Raw genomic sequence first — 26,690 nt, 5'->3', positions numbered from 1 at the left:
ACATTGAAGAGGAAATCACCAAATCAATACCATTCACAGTAGCCCCCAAGAAGTTAAAATACTTAGGAATAAATCTTACCAAAGATGTAAAAGACCTATACAAAGAAAACTACAAAGTACTAGTGCAAGAAACTAAAAAGGACCTACATAAGTGGAAAAACATACCTTGCTCATGGATAGGAAGACTTAACATAGTAAAAATGTCTATTCTACCAAAAGCCATCTATACATACAATGCACTTCCGATCCAAATTCCAATGACATTTTTTAATGTGATGGAGAAACAAATCACCAACTTCATATGGAAGGGAAAGAAGCCTCGGATAAGTAAAGCATTACTGAAAAAGAAGAAGAAAGTGGGAGGCCTCACTCTACCTGATTTCAGAACCTATTATACAGCTACAGTAGTCAAAACAGCCTGGTACTGGTACAACAACAGACACATAGACCAGTGGAACAGAATTGAGAACCCAGATATAAATCCATCCACATATGAGCAGCTGATATTTGACAAAGGCCCAGTGTCAGTTAATTGGGGAAAAGATAGTCTTTTTAACAAATGGTGCTGGCATAACTGGATATCCATTTGCAAAAAAATGAAACAGGACCCATACCTCACACCATGCACAAAAACTAACTCCAAGTGGATCAAAGACCTAAACATAAAGACTAAACCAATAAAGATCATGGAAGAAAAAATAGGGACAACGTTAGGAGCCCTAATACAAGGCATAAACAGAATATAAAACGTTACCAAAAATCACGAAGAGAAACCAGATAACTGGGAGCTCCTAAAAATCAAACACCTATGCTCACCTAAAGATTTCACCAAAAGAGTAAAAAGACCACCTACAGATTGGGAAAAAATTTTCAGCTATGACATCTCCGACCAGCACCTGATCTCTAAAGTCTATATGATTCTGTTAAAACTCAACCACAAAAAGACAAACAACCCAATCAAAAAGTGGGCAAAGGATATGAACACGCACTTCACTAAAGAAGCTATTCAGAAAGCTAACAGATACATGAGAAAATGCTCTCGATCATTAGCCATTAGAGAAATGCAAATTAAAACTACGATGAGATTCCTTCTCACTCCAACAAGGCTGGCATTAATCCAAAAAACACAAAATAATAAATTTTAGAGAGGCTGTGGAGAGATTGGAACTCTTATACACTGCTGGTGGGAATGTAAAATGGTACAACCACTTTGGAAATCTATCTGGCGTTTTCTTAAAAAGTTAGAAATAGAACTACCATACAACCCAGAAATCCCACTCCTCAGAATATACCCTAGAGAAATAAGGGCCTTCACACAAACAGATATATGCACACCCATGTTTATTGCAGCTCTGTTTACAATAGCAAAAAGCTGGAAGCAACCAAGGTGTCCATCAACGGATGAATGATTAAATAAATTGTGGTATATTCACACAATGGAATACTACGCATCGATAAAGAACAGTGACAAATCTGTGAAACATTTCATAACATGGAGGAACCTGGAAGGCATTATGCTGAGTGAAATTAGTCAGAGGCAAAAGGACAAATATTGTATAAGACCACTATTATAAGATCTTGAGAAATAGTATAAACTGAGAAGAACACATACTTTTGTGGTTACGAGGGGGGAGGGAGGGTGGGAGAGGGCTATTTACTGATTAGTTAGTAGATAAGAACTACTTTAGGTGAAGGGAAAGACAATACTCAATACTCAATACACGGAAGGTCAGCTCAACTGGACTGGACCTAAAGCAAAGAAGTTTCCGGGATAAACTGAATGCTTCAAAGGTCAGTGGAGCAAGGGCAGGGGTTTGGGGACTGTGGCTTAAGGCGACTTCTAAGTCAATTGGCAAAATAATTCTATTATGAAAACATTCTGCATCCCACTTTGAAATGTGGCATCTGGGGTCTTAAATGCTAACAAACGGCCATCTAAGATGCATCAATTGGTCTCAACCCACCTGGATCAAAGGAGAATGAAGAACACCAAGGTCACACAATAACTATGAGCCCAAGAGACAGAAAGGGCCACATGAACCAGAGACTTACATCATCCTGAGACCAGAAGAACTAGATGGTGCCCGGTCATAACCGACGACTGCCCTGACAAGGAGCACAACAGAGAACCCCTGAAGGAGCAGGAGAGCAGTGGGATGCAGACCCCAAATTCTCATAAAAAGACCAGACTTAATGATCTGACTGAGACTAGAGGAATCCCGGCAGTCATGGTCCCCAAACCTTCTGTTGGCCCAGGACAGGAACCATTCCCGAAGATAACTCATCAGACATGGAAGGGACTGGACAATGGGTTGGAGAGAGTTGCTGATGAAGAGTGAGCTACTTGTATCAGGTGGACACTTGAGACTGTGTTGGCATCTCCTGTCTGGAGGGGAGATAGGAGGGTAGAGAGGGTTAGAAACTGGCAAAATCGTCACGAAAGGAGAGACTGGAAGAAGGGAGCGGGCTGACTCATTGTGGGGAGAGTTAAGTGGGAGTATGGAGTAAGGTGTATATAAGCTTATATGTGACAGACTGACTTGATTTGTAAACTTTCACTTAAAGCACAATAAAAGTTATTAAAAAAAAATCGTCACAACTGGACTAATAAGCAACATCATGATAAATGGAGAAAAGACCGAAGTTGTCAAGGATTTCATTTTACTTGGATCCACAATCAACACCCATAGAAGCAGCAACCAAGAAATCAAGAGATGCATTGCATTGGGCAAATCGGCTGCAAGAGACCTCTTTAAAGTGTTGAAAAGCAAAGATGTCACCATGAAGACTAAGGTGCGCCTGACCTAAGCCATGGTGTTTTCAATCACCTCATATGCATGTGAAAGCTGGACAATGAATAAGGAAGACCAAAGAATTGACACCTTTGTATTGTGGTGTTGGCAAAGAATATTGAATATACCATGGACTGCCAAAAGGATGAACAAATCTGTCTTGGAAGAAATACAACCAGAATGCTCCTTGGAAGCAAGGGTGGTAAGACTACATCTCACATACTTTGGACATGTTATCAGGAGGGATCAGTCCCTGGAGAAGCACATCATGCTTGGTAAAGTAGAGGGTCAGTGAAAAAGAGGAAAACCCTCAAAGAGATAGATTGACACAGTGGCTACAACAATGGGTTCAAGTATAACAACATTCATGAGGATGGCGCAGGACCCAGCATTGTTTCGTTCTGTTGTACATAGGGTCACTGTGAGTCAGAACTGACTCAAGGGCAACTAATAACAACAATAAAATCAAGCCATGGACTTGGGGAGATGTGACTACCCCTAGGAGACAACATTTTCTAATTCACTCAGATGTTTCCTATGGGCTAGCAGCAGCGTAGCTCTTGCTGTTCCTGTCTGAAAAGGATAAGAACAGCTCTCTCTTCTTTATATGCCATTGTATCAGAGGATGCCACTACCATAAATATAACATGGGGAAAGCAGGGGTGGGGCACAAGCCCATTCCATCCCACCATCCTATTATAACATCCTCATATGTCCTCCAATATGCCAGAGGAAAAAATAATGAAACTGTCACAAATGTGACAGAGATGTCAAGAGGGCCCCCAAATCAGCTATGTAAATTGTAAAATACATTGAGCTCTATGTTTTTCTGAAATTGGAGAATTATGCATCAAGATAGAAGATAAACTTGGTATAAAAACTGTCTTATGGAGATACCCAACCATTATCACACTTAATCGCATAGTTGGGTTGTGATGTCTCTCAGATGTATCAAAGACAGGCCTTTTAGTTTTACACATAGCCTAACCCTGCTCCTGCTCCTCCTCTCCAGACATGTGCAGCATACCTACCAGGAGCAACTGGGTCTAGACAGATTTAGGTAATAGCCACTATAGTGGTGCCAGAACTACCACGCTAACCAGTCCTCCATCCCTGACCCTGGATTTGATGGTCGTGCCACACCCCTTCCTTTGTGATGAATGCTCTCACAGGAGCTGTGGGCTAGTCCTGCAATGTGCCTTCGGTCAGCCCTCCACTGCCAACTTCACCCTGAATTCCACCTGAATTGTGGAATACGGTTTGTTTCTTTTCCTAGAATGCTCCTCAACAGTCAAGCAAAAGAAAAATGCAAGAGGTGTCATGTCACTATGCTTTAGTAATATCTGAATTCCAGTTTCATCCCAGTGGGAACTCCCTGCTTTAGTAATAGAGGAGAATGTGGCCACTGTTGCCACCTGGTGGGTCATCTGTAGTAGTGGTGGGTCAGTGAGGTCAAATGTGATCAGACACGTGTACATGTCTCTGTCTGTGTCTCTCAGATTGCTGCCCTATGACTTTATGCTTTAGCAGAAGTGCATGAAATTGAAGAAGTAGGAGTGCTTCGTAATCTGCCACCCTGAGATAGTCTCTTATTCTTCTCTTATGCTGTACCCAATAAAACTGGATCTTGTGGGGTTCTAGTAGAGGATAGGGCAATAATAAGAGGAAGGTGTGGAAGGGGTGTGTCTTGGAGTGGTTACTCAATACATCAAAGAGGATTAGAAGAAACTTGTATAGAGATAGCATGCAAAGAGTAGATGGTCCTAACGTCAGGAGCTTAGATCTGCCTGTTCTGATGAAATGAAATAGAAAATTGTGAAGGAAAGAGAATTTTAACAATGAGAGTGTCGAATAATTGATTGTCAAATTGATCTGACAAGTGAGAGTAAGTTGCACCTACTAAATAATTCGTGAAAAACAAAATGAGTAAATGAGTCATACTCACTTGCATTACTCGTTCCTCAGAAGAATTAATAGTAAGTAGTTCTGTCAGTCATTCCACAACTTCTCTGGTCTTTAGTCACTAGTGTTCAATGCATCAAATCTATTCCTGAGATGGTCTCTAAATTCAGGTGGGATATACTCAAGGTCATATTTTGGCTCTCGTGGACTTGCTCTGGTTTTCTTCAGTTTCAGCTTGAACTTGCATATGAGCAACTGATGGTCTGTTCCACAGTTGGCCCCTGGCCTTGTTCTGACTGATGATATTGAGCTTTTCCATCGTCCTTTTCCACAGATGTAGTCAATTTGATTTCTGTGTGTTCCATCTGGCAAGGTCCATGTGTATAGTCACTGTTTATGTTGGTGAAAGAAGGTATTTGCAATGAAGAAGTCACTGGTTTTGCAAAATTCTATCATTCGATCTCTGGCATTGTTTCTATCACCAAGGCCATATTTTCCAACCACTGATCCTTCTTCTTTGTTTCCAACTTTTGCATTCCAATCGCCAGTAATTATCAATGCATCTTGATTGCATGTTCGATCAATTTCAGACTGTAACAGCTGAAAAAAAATCTTCTATTTCTTCATCTTTGGCCCTAGTGGTTGGTGCGTAAATTTGAATGACATCAAGGACATCATACATCAAGAAAGCAAGAGGTCATTGAAAATACGGGAAAGAAAGAAAAGACCAAGGTGGATGTCAGAGGAGACTCTTAAACTTACTCTCAAACATTGAGAGCTAAAGCAAAAGGAAGAATCGATGAAGTAAAAGAACTGAACAGAAGATTACAAAGGGCGTCTCGAGAAGACAAAGTATTATAATGACATGTGCAAAGAGCTGGAGATGGAAAACCAAAAGGAAAGAACACCCTTGGCATTTCTCAAGCTGAAAGAACTGAAGAAAAAATTCAAGCCTCGAGTTGCAATAGTGAAGGATTCCATGGAGAAAATATTAAACGACGCAGGAGGCATCAAAAGAAGATGGAAGGAATACACAGAGCCGTTATACCAAAAACAATTAGTCGATGTTCAAACATTTCAAGAGGTGGCATATGATCAGAAACCGATGGTACTGAAGGAAGAAGTCCAATCTGCTCTGAGGCATTGGCAAAAAACAAGGCTCCAGGAATTGATGGAATATCAATTGAGATGTTTCAACAAACAGATGCATCGGTGGAGGTGCTCACTCGTCTATGCCAAGAAATATGGAAGACAGCTTCCTGGCCAACTGACTGGAAAAGATCCATACTTATGCCTGTTCCCAAGAAAGGTGATCCAACCAAATGTGGAAATTATAGAACAATATCATTAATATCACACACAAGCAAAATTTTGCCGAAGATCATTCAGAAAAGGCTGCAGCAGTATATCGACAGGGAACTGCCAGAAATTCAGGCTGGTTTCAGAAGAGGACGTGGAACCAGGGATATCATTGCTGACATCAGCTGGATCCTGGCTGAAAGCAGAGAATACTGGGAAGATGTTTACCTGTGTTTTATTGACTATGCAAAGGCATTTGACTGTGTGGATCATAACAAACTATGGATAACATCGCGAAGAATGGGAATTCCAGAACGCTTAATTGTGCTCATGAGGAAACTTTACATAGATCAAAAGGCAATTCTTTGGTCAGAACAAGGGGATACTGATTGGTTTAAAGTCAGGAAAGGTGTGGGCCAGGGTTGTATTCTTTCACCATACCTATTTAATCTGTATGCTGAGCAAATAATCCGAGAAGCTGGACTATGTGAAGAAGAACGGGGCATGAGGATTGGAGGAAGACTCATTAAGAACCTGCGTTATGCAGATGACACAACCTTGCTTGCTGAAAGTGAAGAGGACTTGAAGCACTTACTAATGAAGATCAAAGACCACAGCCTTCAGTATGGATTGCACCTCAGCATAAAAAAACCCAAAAATCCTCACAACTGGACCAATGAGCAACATCATGATAAACAGAGAAAAGACTGAAGTTGTCAAGGATTTCATTTTACTTGGATCCACAATCAACAGCCATGGAAGCAGTAGTCAAGAAATCAAAAGACACATTGCATTGGGTAAATCTGCTGCAAAGGACCTCTTTAAAGTGTTGAAGAGCGAAGATGTAGCCCTGAAGCCTAAGGTGCGCTTGACCCAAGCGATGGTATTTTCAATCGCATCATATGCATATGAAAGCTGGACAATGAATGAGGAAGACCAAAGAAGAATTGACGCCTTTGGATTGTGGTGTCGGTGAAGAATATTGAATATACCATGGGCTGTCAAAAGAACGAACAAATCTGTCTTAAAAGAACTACAGCCAGAATGCTCCTTAGAGGCAAGGATGGCGAAGACTTTGTCTTACATACTTTGGACATGTTGTCAGGAGGGATCAGTCCCTGGAGAAGGACATCATGCTTGGCAGAGTACAGGGTCAGCGGAAGAGAGGAAGACCCTCAACGAGGTGGATTGACACAGTGGCTGAAACAATGAGCTCAAGCATAACAACAATTGTGATGATGGCGCAGGACCAGGCAGTGTTTCGTTGTGTTGTGCATAGGGCCGCGATGAGTTGGAACCGACTCAACGGCACCCAACAAGAACAAATTCTGTCAGAGTCAATTCAATGGCAACAGGTTTGGTTTTAGTTTAGTTCTGTCCCTTCTTTCTTGGGAATCTGACAATAGACTTAGCATTTGATATTTATTTTGCCATGTCTTGCTGAAGTCTTCAGATTTTATTTTTTTAATTCTGAAGCCAGCTAAGGGCTCCTAGGAACAGTTGTTAATTAACAGTGTCAGATGGTATAGTCATATCCAGCAGAAGAGTCTGCATTGTATACAGGGTAGCATAGATTATGTGGAATATATTGGAGGTAGCATGGATCATGAAAAAACACAAATCTTGGAGACCCAAGTTCTTGTCCTGCCTAGTACTCCTTACTAGCTAACAATGTGGTCTCAGGCAAATCCCTTATCTTTCATTAGCCTTACCTGCAAAAAGGAGGATTTTAAATTAGATATTCTCTAAGGCCAGCTCTAAAATGCTGTAATTGCATAGTCTTATTGGAAGTGTTACTAGGCTGTTCAAGAAACTCAAAGACCAACAGCAGAAGCCAAGCGCAAATTAGCCAAACTGAGCCAAATACCAAGAGGCAACAACCTCCAAGTGTTGAAAAACCAGAGGTACAGCTGTAAAGTCTGCACTCGTTTTCCAGGAAGGTGTGTGATGGTTGGGCACAGGGAGTACTAGGGAAATAATTTTGCCATGGGCTCACTAAATTGTCCTTTCAATCTAGGTTTGAGACACAGCCAAGAATTTTTTTTTTTAATCTGTATCATATCTGTAGGGAAATATATCCAAAAAGATCTACTCAAATGGTAAAATTCTTTGTGGTTCCTATAGATAGAGACTCTGTAGGACATAACAGACCAGTGGTAACACAAGTGTAAAGAATTATGTGGTAGTCATTCTGGGCAGTTCCAAAATGTGGCCCGAAGGAGTCTGGCCTTCCTTGATCTATGGTATTGTTCATGTTCATAACATATGATCTTCACTTTGTTGGGTTCCAGGTGTCCCTTTAGTTAACTATAAAAACAGTAGAGAAGGCCCTGGTTTATAGGAAATAAGGCTTAATCTAGGTCTGGGCAAAGTGAAGCCGACAAGCCATATGAGACACTTTAGGAAGCCTTTCTGTATGTCACTATTTCCAAGATATAGCCCCAGTCTGCATACCAAGTCTTATGTCCCAATTCAAGTGTCCAGAGTCATGGCATCCTGCTGTAATCACCTGCCTTCAGTTGAGCTCAGTATACCGTGGCCTTGGCCTCCCTGGGGAATATTACCCCCAAAACTTAAGTCTTCCGGAGGTATTTGATAACACCCCTCTTCTCTATCCAAGTTCTGAACCACTTAATAAATAACACAAGAGCCAGCAGGTGGATGCCATATTTATTTTCGTTATATTAGAGAGTGTGGCCTAGATGTGAGAGTCAAATTGTCTTCTTTATGATGATTCTCAGAGTTAGGGGAACTTACCATCTGCTCAGAGTAAGCCCTAAACTTCTATAGGCTTCCTCCATAAGGGAAGGGCACTTAAAAACATGCAGCATGGAGGAGTAGAGAACCTGCTAACTGTGGACAACTCTACTTCCAAAATGAAGGAGATAGAAAGGGGTTCTGTCATGCATGCCCAATCTCTCCTTTCAAACTTACCAATCAGTTAAGTTATACTGCCTCCCCAGTATTATACTAATAGAGCCCCTGGAAGGGAATATTTGAACAGTCAACTCCTAGTCATGACAACCCCATATGTATCAGAGTAGAGCTGTGCCCCATAGGGTTTTCAATGGCTGATTTTTTGAAAGTAGATCTCCAGGCCTTTCTTTCACAGTGCCTTTATGTGGTCTTGAAACTCCAACCTTTTGGTTAGCAGTCAAGTGTGTTAACAGTTTGCACCATTCAGGGACGCGAAAGGCACAAAATTAAGGGCTTGCTTATTTCTGGTACATTCTCCCAATAGATAGAGACTATGTAGGACATAACAAACCAGTGGTAACACAAATGTAAAGAATTATGTGGTAGTCATTCTGGGCAGTACCAAAATGTGGCCCAAAGGATACTGGCTACCTCCTGGCCTTTCCTGATCTGTGGTATTGTTCATGGTCATAGCATACATTCTTCACCAGAGGTACAGCTATAAAGTCTGCTCTCGTGCTGTATCAGACACCAGTGCTCATTCCTTTTTTTTTTTAAAACAGTTAGCATACATATCGCTTTATAACATTGGTTAACAACCCCATGACATGTCAACACTGTCCCTTCTCGACCTTGGCTTCCCTATTACCAGATTTTCTGTCCCCTCCTGCCTTCTCTTCCTTGCTCCTGGGCTGGTGTGCCCCTTTAGCCTCATTTTATTTTATGGGCCTGTCTAATCTTTGGCTGAAGGGTGAACCTTAGGAGTGACTTCAGTACTGAATTAAAACGGTTTCTGAGGGTCGTACTCTCGGGGTTTTGGGTAGTTTTCTTATTGTTGATTTTTTTTAAATTGTGCTTTAGGTGAAAGTTTACAAATCAAGTTAGTCTCTCATACGAAAAGTTATACACACCTTGCCATGTACTCCTAGCTGCTCTCCCCCTAATGAGACAGCACACTCCTCCTCTCCACCCTGTATTCCCTGTGTCCATTCAACTAGCTCCTGTCCCCCTGTGCCTTCTCATTTCCCCTCCAGCAGGAGTTGTCCGCATAGTCTCATGTGCCTGCTTGAGCCAATCATTGTTTTTACCTTTAAAAGCAAAATGCAGTGCCGTCAAGTCAATTCCAACTCATAGTGACCCTATAGGGCAGAGTAGAACTGCCCCATAGAGTTTCCAAGGAGCATCTGGCAGATTCAAAATGCCGACCCTTTGGTTTGCAGCTGTAGCACTTAACCACTACGCCACCAGGGTTTCCTTTTTTTTTTTTTTTTATTAACTTTTATTGAGCTTCAAGTGAACGTTTACAAATCAAGTCAGACTGTCACATATAAGTTTATATACACCTTACTCCGTACTCCCACTTGCTCTCCCTCTAATGAGTCAGCCCTTCCAGTCTCTCCTTTCGTGACAATTTTGCCAGCTTCCAACTCTCTCTATCCTCCCATCCCCCCTCCAGACAGGAGATGCCAACACAGTCTCAAGTGTCCACCTGATATAATTAGCTTACTCTTCATCAGCATCTCTCTCCTACCCACTGTCCAGTCCCTTTCATGTCTGATGAGTTGTCTTCGGGAATGATTCCTGTCCTGGGCCAACAGAAGGTTTGGGGACCATGACCACTGGGATTTCTCTAGTCTCAGTCAGACCATTAAGTATGGCCTGTTTTGTGAGAATTTGGGGTCTGCATCCTACTGATCTCCTGCTCCCTCAGGGGTTCTCTGTTGTGCTCCCTGTCAGGGCAGTCATCGATTGTGGCCGGGCACCAACTAGTTCTTCTGGTCTCAGGATGATGTAGGTCTCTGGTTCATGTGGCCCTTTCTATCTGTTGGGCTCTTAGTTGTCGTGTGACCTTGGTGTTCTTCATTCTCCTTTGATCCAGGTGGGTTGAGACCAATTGATGCATCTTAGATGACCGTTTGTTAGCATTTAAGACCCCAGATGCCACATTTCAAAGTGGGATGCAGAATGTTTTCATAATAGAATTATTTTGCCAATTGACTTAGAAGTCCCCTTAAACCATGGTCCCCAAACCCCCGCCATTGCTCCACTGACCTTTGAAGCATTCAGTTTATCCTGGAAACTTCTTTGCTTTTGGTCCAGTCCAATTGAGCTGACCTTCCATGTATTGAGTATTGTCCTTCCCTTCACCTAAAGCAGTTCTTTTCTGCTAATTAATCAGTAAAAAACCCTCTTCCACCCTCCCTCCCTCCCTCCCTCCCCCCTCGTAACCACAAAAGTATGTGTTCTTCTCAGTTTATACTATTTCTCAAGATCTTATGATAGTGGTCTTATACAATATTTGTCCTTTTGCCTCTGACTAATTTCGCTCAGCATAATGCCTTCCAGGTTGCTCCATGTTATGAAATGTTTCACAGATTTGTCACTGTTCTTTATCGATGCGTAGTATTCCATTGTGTGAATATACCACAATTTATTTAATCATTCATCCGTTGATGGACACCTTGGTTGCTTCCAGCTTTTTGCTATTGTAAACAGAGCTGCAATAAACATGGGTGTGCATATATCTGTTTGTGTGAAGGCCCTTATTTCTCTAGGGTATATTCTGAGGAGTGGGATTTCTGGGTTGTATGGTAGTTCTATTTCTAACTGTTTAAGATAATGCCAGATAGATTTCCAAAGTGGTTGTACCATTTTACATTCCCACCAGCAGAATATAAGAGTTCCAATCTCTCCACAGCCTCTCCAACATTTATTATTTTGTGTTTTTTGTATTAATGCCAGCCTTGTTGGAGTGAGAAGGAATCTCATCGTAGTTTTAATTTGCATTTCTCTAATGGCTAATGATCGAGAGCATTTTCTCAGGTATCTGTTAGCTGCCTGAATATCTTCTTTAGTGAAGTGTGTGTTCATATCCTTTGCCCACTTCTTGATTGGGTTCTTTGTCTTTTTGTGGTTGAGTTTTGACAGAATCATATAGATTTTAGAGATTAGGCACTGGTCGGAGACGTCATAGCTGAAAATTCTTTCCCAGTCTGTAGGTGGTCTTTTTACTCTTTTGGTGAAGTCTTTAGATGAGCATAGGTGTTTGATTTTTAGGAGCTCCCAGTTATCTGGTTTCTCTTTGTCATTTTTGGTAATGTTTTGTATTCTGTTTATGCCTTGTGTTAGGGCTCCTAACGTTGTCCCTATTTTTTCTTCCATGATCTTTATTGGTTTAGTCTTTATGTTTAGGTCTTTGATCCACTTGGAGTTAGTTTTTGTGCATGGTGTGAGGTATGGGTCCTGTTTCATTTTTTTGCAAATGGATATCCAGTTATGCCAGCACCATTTGTTAAAAAGACTATCTTTTCCCCAATTAACTGACACTGGGCCTTTGTCAAATATCAGCTGCTCATATGTGGATGGATTTATATCTGGGTTCTCAATTCTGTTCCACTGGTCTATGTGTCTGTTGTTGTACCAGTACCAGGCTGTTTTGACTACTGTAGCTGTATAATAGGTTCTGAAATCGGGTAGAGTGAGGCCTCCCACTTTCTTCTTCTTTTTCAGTAATGCTTTACTTATCCGAGGCTTCTTTCCCTTCCATATGAAGTTGGTGATTTGTTTCTCTATCACATTAAAAAATGTCATTGGAATTTGGATCGGAAGTGCATTGTATGTATAGATGGCTTTTGGTAGAATAGACATTTTTACTATGTTAAGTCTTCCTATCCTTCCTTTATTTTTAAATAAACTATTTTTTAGAACAGTCTCACATGTACAGATAAATTGCAGAAGTAGTACACAGAGTTCTCATATACTCAGCACCCAATTTCCCCTATTATTAATATTATATTAGTATGGTATATTTGTTACAATTATTGAACCAATATTAATACATTATTATTAACTAAAGTCCATGCTTTATTCAGATTTCTTTAGTTTTTTCTAATGCCCTTTTTCTGTTCCAGGAAACCATATTATATTTAGTTGTCTTGTGTCAGACTCCTCTTGGCTGTGAGAGTTCCTCAGACTTTCCCTGTTTTTGATGACCTTGATAGTTTTGAGGAGCACTGGTCACATATTTTGTAGAGTATCTTTCAGCTGGGATTAATCTGATATTTTTCTCAAGATTAGACTGGAATAATGCATTTTGGGGAAGAAGACCACAGAGGCAAAGTACCATTCTCATCACAACATATCACGTGTACATACTATCAACACGTCTGTTGATGTTGACCTTGATCACCTGGCTGTAGTAGCGTTTTCAGGTTTCTCCCCTGTTGAGTCATACCCTTTCCTCCTTTCCGTACTATATTCTTTGAAAGTAAGTCACAACGCGCAAGCCACGCTTAAAGAGTGGGGAATTATGCTTCACCGTCTTGAGGGCTGAGTATCTATTATTTGAAATTTTTACCCACAGATTTGTCTCTTCTTCCCCAATCATTCAATGATTTATTTTTATCAGTACAAACTCATGGATATTTATTTTATACTTTGGGTTATAATCCAATAATACTTTATTTATTTTGGTGCTCAAATTGTTCCAGCTGTAGCCATTGGGAGCTCTTTCAGTTGGCTCCTTTGACATACCTCCATCATTGTAGGTGTTTTTTGTTTGTTTGTTTTTAACACATCCTCACTTCCTGGCACTTACAAGATGCTCCAGGCTCATTCTGTATATTTTATGCCCCAGTCCTAGAGTCAGTCATTCTGCCAGGGAGCCAGGCCTCGTTCTTGATTGGCGCATTTACATCTAGACAAACTCATTAGGAAATTATGAGAGAGGTTGGGGGTAGAATGGGTGGAACCCCACTTCCTACCAATGCAACTGTTTTACCTTGCCTAGGTGAAAGTTTGAAGCCCTGAAACCAAAAAAGTGGCATTTGCTGATAAAGTCAGTCTTATCTACTTTATTTATATCACAAAAGACAATCCAAACCTAAACATTGTCAATAGCCTCAGACACTCACTTCTCCTTTTCCTAAAAAGAGATAACAATATTATTTAATAAACCTTTCTAACAACAAATGAGGTTTTTGGTATTTTGACAAATAAGTAGCACTATTTTCCCACTTGTTCTAGTGATAGTTTCTCAGTAGCAATTTGGAACACTTGAGTTAAGTAGTCCATACGGTTGATTTCCTGCTTCAACCAAGTGATCTCTAAACTTGAAAGCCCAAAAGGCTTTATCCAGGCTCATAGGGTCATGCTGGCTCTCAAAAGCTATTCCTTGTCTCTTTGTCTTTAGTATAAAGCACCATCAGTCAATCACATAGATCAGAGAATTCCAAACTATGTGTCCCATAAGGTGGACCCAATGCATTAGACCCAAAGTTAAATAATTGTGATTTTTTTCCAGCTAGAAAAAAAAAAAATGTTAATGAATAGAATGCTATAAATTTCAAAAATATTCCCAACTGATTTTTATTAACAGTAGTACCTGCTAGGGCTTGTCTGTCAGTACATACCAGCTTATGAAAAAGAAGCTAATTAAAATTAATAGAAAAAAAGTCAGAAATAGTTAAAAAAAAAAAAAGTCATGCTTAGTTCCATAACTTGTGGTGATTTTCTGTAATTTTACGTTGCATATACATCAGTAGAGAAATATTTTACTAGCCAAAATTCTTCATCACACAAACTGGAGACCTCCAGGTGAAAAGCATAAATATCTTTCTCCAAACATAGTGGAGCCAATCACTACTTCTTTATTGTATTGAAGATGCTACAAAAGGATACCACTTCTTTCTTATAAAAGACAAATTTACTCCGGGTAAGGCAAGAATATGGGCTCTGGAGCTAGGTAAATCTGAGTATAAATATCTTACTAGCTGTGTGACTTTGAATATATCACTTAAGTAAATGATTCTGAATTAATTAGGAATTTCATTTTGTTGTTGGTAGAAGACCATGACTAGAGTAACTTAAATATGACAGAGGCTTATTTCTCCCCGAAAATAAAGCAGCGCAGAGTTAGACCATTCAGAATTGGTGTGGTGGGTCCTTGATCATTAAGGTCCCAGGCTCCTTCTTTCTGTGTGGCCCACCACCTTAGCATATGGTCTCCACGTTCTAGGTCAGCTCTAGACACATTGCCTGCATTCCAAGCAGCAGGAAAGTTGAAGGGAAGATGAGCAATTGAACATTTCCAGAAAGCTCCACATGGTGACTGTGCTTACGTCCCATTGGCCACTCCTTCTGCAGGAGAAATGGGACATATAGTTTTCATTCAGGCGCATTGCTCAGAGATTGGAAGGAAAAACTCATTTTGGATTCTGTGGTAGAGATTCCTATGTGATCTCCTATACCCATGATTTCCTTCTTCTTTTAGTAATAGAACCACCGCCACTAGTTTTATCTTAGCATGTGGCCACAGAAAGAGGTTATATTTTCCAGCCTCACTTGCAGTTAGTTGTGGCCTTGTGACTATGCTCTTTCTGGCCAGTGGGATATGAGCTGATGGGCTTATGCTCAATTTCCTTAAAACCTTTTCATGACTGTTGAAATACATGATTGCCCACTCATTTTTCTGCCTCTCAGGTTCTTTGGTAAGCTGCTTTCCCATTGACAGTGCATGCTGCTGCAAGGCAGGGGCCTTTAAGACTGTTTGAAACCAAAAAAATGGCCATGTGCTGCAAGTTACTGTTTCTGCAGGGTGTTGTATGAAGTGTATGCATTTTTGGTAGGAAAGATAGACATTGTGAATTTTTTTCTTTGGGACACCATATGTCCCTCTGAATGCTACAGGGTATCCAGGGGGTAGAATTAGCGGAACGACATATGTCCCTTGGGACTCAGAAGATAGGATTGTTGGCGGGGGCAAAAAAAAAAAAAAAGCCACACTACCTACCAAAAACTCAACAACACTCAATGATTCCGCCATTAATGAAAACACACGGTATCGACAAAAAATTCAAAGCAGAAAATAATTGGGTCTTGAAAGGGTTTTAAAAAGGAAACTGCCTGACTAATAGAAAGATTCAGCAGAGTAGCAGAATACGAGATCAACGTACAAAAATGAGTTGGATTCCTATATACCAACAAAGAGACCTTTGAAAAGGAAATCAGAAAAACAGTTATAACCCCTAAAAAGATAAAATACTTAGGAATAAATCTAACCAGGGACCTAAAAGACCTGTACAAAGAAAACTACAAAAAAAACTATTACGAGAAACCAAAAGAGACCTACAAAAATGGAAAAACACACCATGCTCATGGATAGGAAGACTCAACATTGTAAAAATATCAGTTCTACCCTAAACGATCTACAGATATAATGCAACCCCAATCCAAATACCAACAACATTCTTTGAGATGGAAAAACTAATCACCAACTTTATATGGAAAGGAAAGAGGCCTCCGTTAAGCAAAGCGTCATTGAAGAAAAAGAACAAAGTAGGAAGCCTCACACTACCTGATATCAGAACCTACTATACAGCTATGGTAGTCAAAACAGCCTGGTACTGGTACAATGTCAGACACATTGACCAGTGGAACAGAATTGAGAACCCAGGTGTAAATCCATCACCTATGGTCAACTGATTTTGACAAAGAACCAAAGTCCGTTAAATGGGGTAAAAGGCAGTCTATTTAACAAATGGTGCTGGCAAAACTGGATGTCCATCTGTAAAAAAAATGAAACAGGGCCCATATCTCACACCATATACAAAAACTAACTCAAAATGAATCAAAGCCCTGAATCTAAAACCTAAAACTATAAAGATCATGGAAGAAAAAATAGAGACAATGCTAGGGACCCTAATACTTGGCATAAACAGAATACGAACCATAATTAACAATGCACAAACACCAGAAGATAAACTAGATATTAGGATCTTCTAAAATTAAACACTTATGCTCATCAAAAGAGTAAATAGAGAAACTAGAAACTGGGAAAAAATTTTGGCTATGACATATCCAATAGGGGTCTAATCTCTAAAATTTATAGAAAACTTCAACACCTCAACAACAAAAAGACAAAAAATCCAATCAAGAAACGGGCAAAGGATATGAACAGACACTTCATCAAAGCGACATTCAGGCAGCTAACAGACACATGAGGGAATGCTCACAGTCATTAGCCACTAGAGAAATGCAAATTGAAACTACAATGAGATGCCATCTCACCCCAACATTACTGGTGATAATAATAATAGTAAAACAGAAAATATCAAATAAAAAATGCTGGAGAGGGTGTCAGGAGATTGGAACTCTTATGCACTCCTGGTAGGAATGTAAAGTGGTACAACTACTATGGAAAACGATATGGTGCTTCTTTAAAAAGCTGGAAATAGAAATATCATATGATCCAACAATCCCACTCCTAGGAATATACCCCAGAGGAATAAAAGGCATCACACGAGTAGACATATGCACATTCATGTTACATTGCAGCAAAAACATAGAAATGCCCTAAGTGGCCACCAACAGAAGAATAGATAAACAAATTATGGTACATACACACAATCGAATACTATGCAACGATAAAGAACGGTGATGAACCCTCGAAATATTTCACATCATGGATGAATCTGGAGGGCATTATGCTGAGTGAAATAAGTCAATCACAAAAGGACAAATATTGTATGAGACCATTATTATAAAAACCCAAGAAAAGGTTTGCACAGAGAAAAAATCATTGTTGTTTAAGAGAGAAGGGAGGAATCGGGCAGGGAAACCACTAACTAGATAGTAGGTAAGTGTTAACACAATATGGGCAAAGTTAGCACAACGTGAACAAGGCAAAGTCATAGAATCTTCCTAGAAACCTCCAAACACCTTGAGGGACAAAGTTACTGGGGCTGGGGGTTGGGGACCATGGTCTCAGGGCACATCTGGGTCAATTGGCGTAACAATTCATAAAGGAAATGTTCTACATCCTACTTTTGGTGAGTATCGTCTGGGATCTTGAAAGCTTGAGAGTAGCCATCTACAATACATCTATTGGTCCCATTCCACCTGAAGCAGAGGAGAATGAAGAAAACCAAAGACACAAGGAAAATATTAGTCCAAAGGACTAACAGACCACATGAATCACAACCTCCACCAACCTGAGCCCAGAAGAACTATATACTGCCTGGCTACCACCACCAACTGCTCTGACAGGGATCATAGTAGCAAAAAAAAAAAAAAAATACAGACTTACTGGTCTGACAGAGATTAGAGACTAGAGGAACCCCCAAGAATATGGCTCCCAGACACCCTGCTAACTCAGAGCTAAAGCCACTTTCAGGTCCACCTTTCAGACAAGAATTAGGTATGCCTATAAAACAAAAAATAACACATGTGATCCCCATGCATCTGTCAGTTTGTCTACTGTGTGAGCTTATGTGTTGCTGTGATGCTGGAAGTTATGCCACTGGTATTCCAATACCAGCCGGCTCACCCGTGGTGGACAGGTTTCAGCTGAGCTTCCAGTCTAAGACAGACTAGGAAGCAGGACCCGGCAGTCTACTTCTGAAAAGCATTAGCCAGTGAAAATCTTATGAATAGCAGCGGAACATTGTCTGATATAGCAGAGGGGAAGGTAGGAAGGGACAGGAATACTGAAGGAATGGACGTAGGGAACCCAGGCTAGAAAGGGAAAGGGGGAGAATGCTGACACAATGTGTGGATTGCAACCAAAGTCACAAAACAATTTGTGTATAACTTTTTGAATGAGAAACTAATTTGCACTGTAAACTTTCACCTAAAGCACAATTTTTTCCCAATCTTTTTTAAAAATTTTTTATTGTCTGTCCTACAAAAATTTATGTACGCCTTGCTCTATACCCCTAGTTGCTCTCCCCCTAATGAGACAGTACACTCCTTCTCTCTACCGTCTATTTTCATGTCCATTCAGCCAGCTTCTGACCCTCCCTGCCTTCTCATCTCCCCTTCGGACAGCAGCTGCCCACATAGTCTCATGCGTCTACTTGATCCAAGAAGCTTACTCTTCACCAGTATCATTTTCTGTCTGATACTCCAGTCCAATCCCTGTCTGAAGTGTTGGCTTTGGGGATGGTTCCTATCTTGGGCTAACAGAAGGTCTGGGGACCATGACCTCTGGGTCCTTCTAGTCTCAGTCGGACCATTAAGTCTGGTCTTCTCACAAGAATCTGAGGCCTGCATCCCACTGCTCTCCTGTTCTCTCAGGAGATCTCTGTTGTGTTCCCTGTCAGGGCAGTCATCAGTTGTAGCTGGGCACCATCTAGTTCTTCTGGTCTCAGGCTGATGTAGTCTCTGATTTATGTGGCCCTTTCTGTCTCTTGGTCTTATAATTACCTTGTGTCTTTGGTGTTCTTCATTCTCCTTTGTAAATCACAATTAAAAAAAAAAATCATTGTTACCAAATAGACAACAGTTACTCTAAAGCATAGATGAGAAGTTTGAGTCTAAGTTAATGGGAGTAAAACAACTAGAACAGAAATAATGAGAAGGTTGACACAATGTGAAGAATGTAACCAATGTCACTGAATATCATATTTAAAAACTATTGATCGGGAATGTGTTTTGTTGTGTATATTTTCACCAAAAAATGTAATAAAATATTAAAGATAAGCAGAAAAGAAAAAAGAAACTGCCTTTTCTTCATGCTTTCTTCCTCCTTCCTGTAAGCTGGCACATGATGTGTGGTGATGAGCCAGCTTTTACCATACAGATGAAGACAACGCCCTAGAAGGTGGTAGAGCACAGAGACAGAAGATACTGGGTCCCTGGATGTGAAAAACAGAGCCACCTTCCTCTGTTGTGTTTTGTGTGAGAGAAATAAACTTTCATCTTGTTTAAGCCACTGTATTTTGTCATGTGTTTATTGCAGCAACTTAAACTGTACCCCAACTAATACAGCCACCTTTCTGTGCCTCTATTTATTTTTCTCTGAAACAGCAATGGAATTTTGTAGTCTACTAGGTTGTTGCAAAAATTAGAAACAATATAAATAAGGCTCCTGGGCCATAGCTATTATCCGTAATAGTTGTTAGAATAGGTTTCATGAGAGGTTTCTGAGAAGCTAATTAAAGAACTTGGAGAAAATAGGCAGCACGCTCCCCCACCACTATAGTAGAGGAATATTACATGTAATTGGATCCTTGATTTAGCAGCAAAAGCATAAAGACAATAAATGTCTTAGATTTAAATGTAAGCTAGTTAGAAAATAGCTCCTGATGTATTTTCCTTTCTTAATAATTTGGATTATTTCTCTGCTGTTCTCCTGCCCTCACTGTCACTGTCTCAAGGTAAAAACCAGTTGCTGCCGAGTCAATTCCAGCTCATGGTGACCTCATGCATGTCAGAGTAGAACTGAACTCTGTAGGTTTTGAGTGGCTGATTTTTCAGAGGCTTTTATTCCAAGGTACCTCTTAGTGGATTTGAACCTCCAATCTTTTGGTTAGCAGTCAAGAGAGTTAACCATTTGTACCACCCAGACACTCTGATAGTCTCAAAGTTGTGGATGTTGTTAGCTGTTGTATAGTTGTCCCCAACTCATGGTGACCCCATGCATAATGGAACAAAATGCTGTCTGGACCTGCACCATCACCAAGATCAGTAGCAGCTTTTCCATTGTAATCCATAGAATTTTCATTGGCTGGCTTTTGAGGTAGATTGCCAGATCTTTCTTCCTAGTCTGTGTTAGTCTGAAAGTTCTGCTGAAACCTATTCAGCATCATTTCCTTCTTGTTACTTGCCATGGAGCTGATTCTGACTCATGGAGATCCCATGTGTGCAGCACAGAACTGCTACATAGGGTTTTTAAGGCTGTGACCTTTTGGAAGCAGATTTCCAGGCCTGTCCTCCAAGATGCCTCTGAGTGGGTTCAAACCACTAACCTTTCGCCTAGTAGTCCAGCATCATAGCAAAACAGACCTCTCCACTGACAGACAGGTGGTGCCTGCGTATGAGGTGCACTGGCTGGGGATCAAACCCAGGTCTCCTGCACGGAAGGCGAGAATTCTACCACTCAAGGTAGGGGAGAGCAAATGCTGTCTAGGAAGGGAGAGGATGTTAGGTAAAGGAAATTGCTGAGCAACAGGCAGGGAAAGCAGAAAGTTTTTCTAATGATGGGAGACGAGGAGAGCATGTGTGAGAAAGAGAAAAGTGAGAGGCAAAGAACAAGTGACTTGGGAAAATGGCTTTGGGGAAATCCCAAAACATGGCTGGAGCCCACTTGCAAGATTTAGTTTAGGAAGAGTGTAAACCCCTCAGAACAACCCTATACTGGGTTTAGTGCCATGTTCAGCATGGGTGGGGTAGCAATGGCTGAGGGAGAGGCCTGAGATCAGCCTCCCAGAGTCCCACGCACCATACCGTGTTGTAGAGAAAGCAGCCAAGAGTTCCTTGGATCCCTCAGAGGACAGATAGGTGCTGAGAGGAACCACTTGGGTAGAGGAGGCCTGGGATTGGCATGAGGAGAGTACAGGATGCAGGGATGATGAATCTCAGTAGTAGGTGTCAGAATGATACCCAAAAAGATAAGGTAGAACCAGTCTTCCCTCAGTGGACAAGGGGCGTCTCAGGGAAGTCCACAGGACAGTGTGGGGTTCTTCCCCCAGCTGTTATGAGGGGACAAAACAGCCAGCAGGGAGTTTGAATTTTGAATTGACTGAATCCAATTTAAATTCATAAAGATGTAAATACAATTAAAAATTTCCCCTTGCTATTAGCAGGAATAGGGGCTTGAGTCTAAGACAGAATAGTTACAGAAAATAATGAACGTTACATTCTTTTGCACATCTGAGTCATAGTATGCAAATTTCTATCCTGCTACATGATACTAGCAAAGTTAGTACCAAAAAAAATACCCCACATGTATATAGGCCAATTTCATTTACAAACACAGATTCCAAAATCTTAAATAAAACATTGGCAAATTTAATCAATTCATTAGGGTAGTAAAAGAGCGATACATCACATCCAAATAGTATTTCACCCACAAATTCAAGTGTAATACTAAAAACCAAACACATTGCCCTCGAGTCAATTCTGCCTCATAGTAGAACTGCCCCATAGAGTCTCCTAGGAGCAGCTGGCGAATTCAAACTGCCAACCTTTTGGTTAGCAGCCGTAACTCTTAGCCACTGCACCACCAGGGCTCTGCGAGTGTAATAGGAGTTTTAAATTGGAAGTTGCAGCCTGAAACCCTAAGGCCGAAGATATTAGATAACAAAGTTGCCAACAGGTCCTCTTATAGGAGTTTCAAAATAGATGGTAAAAAAGCAGTTACACAATTTCCAATCCCTCAGCCCTCAGGGGTGTAAAAGTTTATTAGGTGGAGAGCTTTGTGAAGAGGACTTTTCTGGAGAGAGCTACACTGTGAGATGCCCCCTCACTCTCTCCCAGGGAACAGAGGTTGGGGGTGCTTTCTCACTCTCTTCAAGTCAAGAGGGAATCATTTCAGTGGGACCACCTGGAGGCCTTGGTATGGAACTCCTGCATGTAATGGTACACAACGGACCAGTATTTGACTCACTCCACACACACACACGCACGCGCGCCCGCACGCACACACGCACCCCAGTTGCAGTAGAGTCAGTTCTGATGCATGGCAATCCCATGTGTGTGAGAGCAGAACCGTGCTCCATCAGGTTTTCAGGTTGTTTTTCAGAAAATTGCCAGGCCTTTCTTCTGAGGTGCCTCTGGGTGGACTTGAACCTCCAACTTCTCAGTTACTAGCTGAGCATATTAACTGTTTGCGCCAGCCGGGGACTCCAAGTTAAACCATAGTGAAGTTGATTTTTAAAAAATGCCTTCTGATTACATTCCACGATTCCTGCTTCTAATACACTTTTGGTTAGGCATGAATGGCTCAATAGTAGAAGCCGTATCAATGTAATTCAATTCACTGTTAAATTAAAAGAAAAATCTTAATAGTTGAGGCAAAGTATTTGATAACATTCAACATCTGTATTACTTAGGAAGGAGTAGGATATGCTGTGGAAACAAATAAGCTCTGAAATCTCAGTGACGTGATACTTACCAATTTATTTCTCTCTTATGCTAAAAAATTCTGCTGCAGGCTCTGCAACTCTCCACAGTAGTTTCCTTCCAAGAGGTGATTCAAGGAGCCAGCCTTGGTAGCATCTTACAACTCTGCCACATCAACATCTGCTCACTTTGCTCACCACGGCAAGGGAAAAGGAGGATCTTCTCAGTTCCTCAAAGTAGAAATAACATATGTCATTTTTACTCACAGTCCAGTGGTCAGAACTGGTGACATAGTTCCATTAACTGCAAGAGGGCTAGGGTGTTCAATGCAGTCTTTTGTGAACCCAGGAAGAGGAGAACCAGATATTGATGAGCACTCATTATATCTACTGGAACACCTACACTTACAACTCAGTCATAAAAAGAAAAACTACCCAACTTAAAAATGGGCAAATGATCTGAGCAGACATTTCTCCAAAGAAGATATACAAAAGGTCAATGAGGTTGTTGTTGGTTGCCATTAAGTTGACTCCAACTCTTGGTGACCCTATCTGTGACCTTTCAGAGGCAAATCACCAGGCCTGCCTTCTGAGGTGCTTCTGGGTAAGTTTGAACCTGCTACCTTTCAGCTCCTAGTCCAGCATTTAACCATTTGCATCACCCAGGGAACCCACAAATGGCGAGTAAGTACATGAAAAGATGCTTGACACCATTAGTCACCAAGGAAATGTAAACCAAAACCACAATGAGATATCACTTCATACCCACTGGGATGGCTAGAATCAAAAAGATAATAACAAGTGCTGACGAGGATATGGAGAAATCAAAACCCTCATATGCTGCTGGTGGGAATGTAAAATGGCACAGCTGCTTTGGAAAACAGCCTGGTAGCTTCTCAAATGATTAAACATAGAGTTACTATGTGATTCAGCAATCCCACCCTTAGACATATACTCAAGAGAAATGAAAGCGTAGGTCCACACAGAAACTTGTACATGAATGTTTACTGCAGCATTATTCATAGTAGCTGAAAAGTGGAAACAATCCAAATATCTATCAATGGAAAATGGTTATGCAAAATCTGTTATAGCCATACAATGGAATATCATTTGACCATAAAAAGGAACGAACTAGGTGCTATATGCTACAGCATGGATGAACCTTGAAAACATTATGATAAGTGAAAGAAGCCAATCACAAAGGGTCACATAAATATGATGACATTCATATTAAAGTCTAGAATAGGGAAAACTATAGAGACAGAAAGTATATTAATGGTTGCTTAGGGCTGAGGTAGGGATGTGTGGAAATGGGAGGATAGGCAAGTGATAGCTAAATGGTGTGGGGTTTCTTTTCAGGGTGGTGAAAATATTCTAAAGCTGACCATGGTAATAGTTGCACATATCTGTGAATATACTAAAAACCATTGAATTGTATACTTCAAATGGTGAATTGCATGGTATGTGAATTATATCTCAATAAAGCTGTTAAAAAAAAAAAAACTCTGACTAGAAAACCTTAATCTGGAAAAGGTACCTGCTAAATCTAATGGGAACATCATATTTATTGATGTAACTTTAGAAGCATTGTTATTGATTTGGAAGGAAGAGAAAGAACTGAAACTAGAGTTTGGCGAAGTGGTTAAACAGATAAATATTTTAAAAACCACAGCTTTTTTATATGCAAAGCAGTAACAATTAGTCAAATGTAATCTAAAAAGGACACTTGATAAAAACAACAAAAACTATAAAGTACTTAGGGACAGACCTCATAATGAATGTGTAAAACATTTATAGAGAAAAATACAATACCTTTTAAGTATATAAAAGGACACCTGAATAAGTGGAGATGTATTCTGTGTTCACGAAGGGTAATATCTTATATTGTAAATCTATCAATCTAATTCCAATTCATGGAACTTGACACACTGATTCTGCACTCATATGGATGAATAAATGTGCAAGAATAACCAGGATTATTTCCTTGTCCTACCAGGTATCAAACATATTATAAAGCTATTGTAATTAAAATTGTGTAGTTTTGACACAATAAATAGACTAATGGATCAATAGAATAGAGTCTAGAAATGGTCTCAAATATACAATAGCATTCCAAATCAGTAAGGGATGAATTGACCACTCAAGAAATGGTGTTGGGCATTTTTCCACACAAGAATTTGTTTACAAATGTTCCTAGCAGCATTATTCATAATAGCCAAAAAATGGAAACAACCCAAATGCTAACCAACCAACTGATGAGTGGTTTAATAAAATGTGGTATATCCATACAATGGGATATGACTAATAAAGAATGAAGTGCTGATACATGCTACAATATGGATGACCCTTGCAAACATGATGCTAAATGAAAGAAGCTAGTCACAGAAACCACAGGTTCTATGATTCCATTTGTATGAAATGTCCAGAATAGGCAAATGTAGAGACAGAAAGTAGATTACTGGTTGCCTAGGGCTGGAGGAGGTGAAATAGTGAGTGACTGCTAATTTGGTATAGCGTTTCTTTTTTGAGTGCTGGAAATGCTCTAAAATTATTGTAGCGATCATTACACAACTCTGTGAATAATTCTAAAATACCAAAACCGACCCGTTGCCATTGAGTCAATTCCAACTCATAGCGACCTTATAGGACGGAGTAGAACTGCCCCAAAGGTTTCCGAGGAGTGGCTGGTGGATTCCAACCACCAGGGCTCCTGAATAATACTAACTAACCTTCTAATTTTACATTTTAAATGGGAGAATTGTATGGTATTTAAATTAGATTTCAATAAAGCTGATACAAAAAATGGCTTTGGAGACAACTGGAAATCCTTTTGGGGTTTAAGAGTCAAGCTGGATTTCCACTCATACTATTAAAAGTATATATATTTCTGAAGAATTTAAGACCTAAATATAAAAAATGCTATGAAAATATTAGAAGAAACTATAGAAAGATATGTTTATGACCTTGGGGGTAGAGAAAGTTCTGTTGAAGGAGATTCAAATAGAAAAAGGCTTAAAAGGAAAGTGATACATTTAATCAATATTTAAAACTTCTGTACAACAGTAGATACCACAAAGAAAGCTAAGAGGTAGGTGACTTATTTAGAGAAAATATTTGCAGTATGTGTATCAGATTAATTCTATAATTAATTAAAAAGAAAAAGAAAATAGGATACTGACAGATAATTTTTTAAAAAGGGGGAAACAGTGTCAAAACACATATGAAAATACACATTTGACCAACTTCTAGTAATCAGGGAAACAATTTAAAATAAAAATTTTCATCCATCAGATAATGAAAAATCTAAAGAATTGATAATATCAAGTGTTGGAATGGATATGAAAAACTTTCACAAGGTTATGGGTAACTTTCACAGACAGCTGGTAGTAATATAAACCAGCACAGCCACTTAGTTGAACTAAATTTGCTCTTTCCCACCATTTGCTCTTTAGTTGTTGCTAAATTGCCTGCAGACTACTTGATAGACGGTGTGGAGAACAGATTTGGAGATTTAGCTGAGTGAATCAAGTGTTAACACTAACACTGGGCTGAAGGAAGAAGATTCTATCATTACAGATTTGCACAATGTTGATTCCAGGGGCCCTCCTCACCACAGACAGCCTACTAAGGATGGCCATGAAAAAGACAAGGAAAATCAAGATAAGACCCAAGGTCAGCAGCCATCTCAGCGACAATACTGCCACAACTTCAATTATCGATGCAGACGCCCTGAAAACATTAAACCACGAGATGTTACCATCTTGACAAAACAGCATATCCACCAGCTGAGACTTCATCCCTCCCGAGGCTGAGCACTGCAGGGTTGAGTAAATGCTGGCTTACCACTTCTACTGTCATCCCGTTTAGTCATCCAACAAGAAGAAATGAATATGAAATTCCAGCAGTAAGAAATAAAAGATTGGAGCTGAAGACCTTAAAT

General features: G+C 40.2%; 1 long non-coding RNA gene across 1 annotated transcript in view; it reads left to right on the top strand.

Annotated features, from left to right (window-relative positions):
- Positions 1–19,613, top strand: part of LOC126072987 (uncharacterized) — a 36,479-nt gene extending 16,866 nt beyond the window's left edge. The window contains exon 5 of the long non-coding RNA XR_007516634.1: positions 19,446–19,613. This is a non-coding gene — a long non-coding RNA (uncharacterized LOC126072987). The remainder of the gene's footprint in view (positions 1–19,445) is intronic.
- Positions 19,614–26,690: the final 7,077 nt, after the last annotated feature.

Source organism: Elephas maximus, chromosome 3 (genome assembly GCF_024166365.1).
Source record: "Elephas maximus indicus isolate mEleMax1 chromosome 3, mEleMax1 primary haplotype, whole genome shotgun sequence".
NCBI lineage: Eukaryota > Metazoa > Chordata > Mammalia > Proboscidea > Elephantidae > Elephas > Elephas maximus.
This window is presented reverse-complemented; position numbering and strand designations above follow the sequence as displayed.